This window comes from Myotis brandtii, unplaced genomic scaffold (assembly GCF_000412655.1).
Source record: "Myotis brandtii unplaced genomic scaffold, ASM41265v1 scaffold36, whole genome shotgun sequence".
NCBI lineage: Eukaryota > Metazoa > Chordata > Mammalia > Chiroptera > Vespertilionidae > Myotis > Myotis brandtii.
Genome location: NW_005363836.1, coordinates 1,132,993 through 1,136,709, shown reverse-complemented (window position 1 = coordinate 1,136,709; position 3,717 = coordinate 1,132,993). Strand labels below are relative to the sequence as shown.

The following is a 3,717-nucleotide window of genomic DNA, read 5'->3' as shown; positions in this document are numbered from 1 at the left end:
AAGTATAGTATCTAAACATGTTACCAAATGCCATGGAAGAAACTGTTACAGACTTTCTTACAGAGAAGCATTTTACAGTCAAAATACCCCTGCCTCTGTATATTCCCCATAAAAGACTAGCGAGACTTTTAGGGTATTGAGAAACTGTTATTTCATTTCTATAATGTTGGTCAGAATTTTGAAGGGAAAACATCCCCAAACCCCGTTACTTTGTAGGATGAAATAAAGACAATTCATGGGATGACTTACATATTAATGTTGATATTCAAGCTTCTCAGAATCTCCTGGGAGCCACACATGAGAGCAGAGGTGCCAGGAATGGTGAGAGTTGCAGTGGAGGTGCAGACAGTGTTCCATGGGAGCCAGAGCCTGGAGCAGCTACTGCTGTCGGTGGGGTCTGGGATGCCCTTCCCAGAAGGCATTTTTAATATTGGACCCTTCCTCCTGCATCCGGGTTTTGGCTACTAATCCTTAGTTTGTAATCCCCCCAAATTGTGTCAACGTCTTAGACGCGTCTGAGTGTGGTCATAGTTCTGCTGCCCCAGTTGATGCCCAGCTCTACCCAGTCTCAGTTCAGACCTCCGTCTTTGCTCTGTTTCTCTCTCTGACTCTTGCTTGTTCAGGCCTCCATCTTTGCTCTGTTTCTCTCTCTGACTCTTGCTTGTTCAGACCTCCGTCTTTGCTCAAGCTTCACCCTCCTCCTACCAGTTCTCTTCACACCCTGTACCTCTTTATGAAACCTCATCCCCCCACCTTCCCTAATCACTTTATTTCCCCTTTCTCTAAATTCTTAGGGTTTCTACCATCTGTCCTATTGTGAGGAAACCAGTGTTAACTGTATTTAAGGTTTGTTCTCTTTGGAATATATTTTAATGTTTTAGAAGGGGGAAAAGGTAGGATGCCTTAAAAAGACAAGGATTTAAATAGAAGTATGGCAGGCCACACAGTCTGGTTACAGTGCAGTCATTTTGGACAATAATGCTGTAAAAGATGATGGTCTACTGAGGAGAAGGTTGTAAGACATTAGAGCCTTTATTGTTGTAACGGCTCAGAGTCTCATGGAGAGCCATCAAGACCCTCATTAGAAGAGGCACTCGCTACCACTCTTCTTTCTCTGAGAAGAAAGCAAAGAAGGGAAGACATGTTCTGAAGCATAAGAAGCGCTTGTAGTTAGTGTGAGATAGCAGGACCCGGGGCAGAAATGATGCCAGCCATATGCATTTCTTTAGGGTTTGCTGAAGGTTGCATGTCTATCTTTATCCCTTATACAGAATAATAAGCTAATTGATTGTTTTAGTTAGAAAGCAATAGATATTTTTACAGTTAGGTAATGGATTAGGAGGCAAAGGCCTAATTTCTAGTCTTGATTCTAGGTCTAGATGAGCAAAACATTAACTCCTCAGAGTTTTAATGCTTTTTACCTATGAAATGGGAATAATATCCACCCACTTACAGACACTCTAGGTAAAAACACAAGGAAACTGTTCCTTAAAATATGAAGTAGTAATTATGCTGCATTGTGGCAGGCCTGATCTGGTCAATAAGGGTGCAATGCATTGTGAATAAGAACAGATCAAAATCTCTGTCCCCATGGAGTTCATGCACTGCCTGGTTTAACTGCCAGGTCACATTCACCTATCTTCGTTTTTCACTCTGCTCATTTATCCACCTCTCTGTCTCTCTCTGTCTGTCTCTCTCAATAAATGTTTGTTCACTCTGCTCATTTATCCACCTCTCTGTCTCTCTCTCTCAATAAATGTTTACTGAATAACTGTATTACTCTAGGGGTGATTACAAGTGGATCAAGTCTACAGATTAACTATTGGGTCTCATGATGGAACACAAATAAGGAAAAATATAAGGAAGCAGAATTCCAGACAAGAATTTGCTGCCAACTAGCTTTGTGACTGTAAAAAATAACCTTGCCCTTGTAGCCTCCTCCATAAATGAGTGGATTGCATGATCTCTAAGACACCTTTCAGCTTGAAAAGGTGCAGTTTTTTTTTACTCTTGCAGGGCTCACCACCCTCTTGGTGACAGCTGGCATGGTGCCTGAGAACTCTCCAGCTCTCGGGACATGCTTTGCAAATTCCAACAAATTAGATGATGGCAAAAGTCACCATTTATGCTCCAGAGCATGATTACATGCCATTTTCTGCCATTTTCCTATTATCTCAATAGTTTCCCTTCTAGATTGCACATTGCTTCAAGGCAGGAATCAAGAAGTACAGAATATATGTTATTGTCTGGAGCAGGCAAAACTCTTTTGGCATCAGAAAGCTAAATTTGCATTTAAACATTCTAAAAGTATTCCTATCCCCCCTAGGGTAAGTCAAATTATGCCTCTGCTGATTCATATGGTTTACTTATTACCTTGACCAAGTAACCCCTTTTTCATAGAACATAGATCATAAAAGTATAAATTTTAGTTCAGCCCTCATCAGAATGATTTGTTCATTCCAGATTAATGAAGTTTTGTTATCTTGTATAACAAGAGAGGGACAATCTTGCAAATATTAGATCTTCACATGCAGTGCAGGTGTATCTAGCATCAGTATTGCAGTATCAGAGCCGACAGTAAATACCTAACATTTCCAAGAGCCTAGTTTTACTGTCATGGGGACAAAATCCAGTTGCAAGGAGGTGGGGACAGTGCGGAAGTGTCAAGTGTTGTCGGCACACATTCTCAACCAGACTGCCTGCATTTGAATCCAAGCTCTGCTACGTACCAGTGGATCGCCCTGGCCAAGTTACTCAACCTCTCTGTGCCTCAGTTTTCCCATCTGTCCAGAGGAGATGATCCTAGTACCAACCTGAAAGAATAAAAGAAATTACTATTTGTTAAATATTTAGAACAATGCCTGGAAAAAAGAAAGTACTTTATAATTTGGATTATTATTTAGGAGGGAGTTGAGGGGAGAGGAAACAGGAAGAGCAGATGCGGCACGTAGAGAAGCTGGTAGTAAAGGAAGGCGAGGAGTTGGGCCACACTTTCGGGAAGGGGAAGAATAAAGCAGTCAAGCACAGGTGTTTCTGTGTATTTCACTTCCCAAGATAAGGAGGCGTGTGACTATTTGAAGGTGGATGGAATGGAGCCAACTAACAGAAAGGCAGGCGAGGGCAGGGATAGCTGTGGGGGCAGGATGATCTGTAATAAGGGCACCGGTAATTCGAGGTGTTAGGAGGTAAGTACTTACTGAATAGTTTTCTCTGTATTCCTCAGGAATCCAGCAAGCCTATATAATATGTTACAAATTTGGCATTGAAATTCGGAATAGACCGCTATACCCCTCAGCAGTTCAGTAGATGGGGAGAAATTAGCTGATGTGGGGCGAGCAGAAGGAACTCTGCTAATGAGTAGCTACAATCTGTGGTGCACCTGGGTCATCCTGGAAGAAACCTCACAGCTAAACCAGCACAGTGATCACCAGACGGGGCGGAGTGGCTTTAGGAACACAGGCATCAGACATTCTCAGCCAAACCACAGACAGCCTAGCAGCCACCAAGCCATGGCAGTAGACCAAACAACTGGGCTGTGTTCAGATGCAGTAGTGTGACCACTCATATTTCAATCCTTTTCCCCACTATTGCCACAGGAAAATAATTCGGTCCAAAAGTCAAGTTCAAAACAACAAAAGCTTCAATTTTCATAGAAACGTAGGTTTATTTCGATAGAGACATGCTGAATAGAAAGGACTGAAATAAATGAGTAATCGT

The 3,717-nt window shown here is 42.1% G+C and overlaps 1 protein-coding gene across 5 annotated transcripts in view; it reads left to right on the top strand.

The window, feature by feature from the left end:
- Positions 1–3,717, top strand: part of PTGER3 (prostaglandin E receptor 3 (subtype EP3)) — a 119,903-nt gene that overhangs the window by 71,650 nt on the left and 44,536 nt on the right. The window lies entirely within an intron of this gene.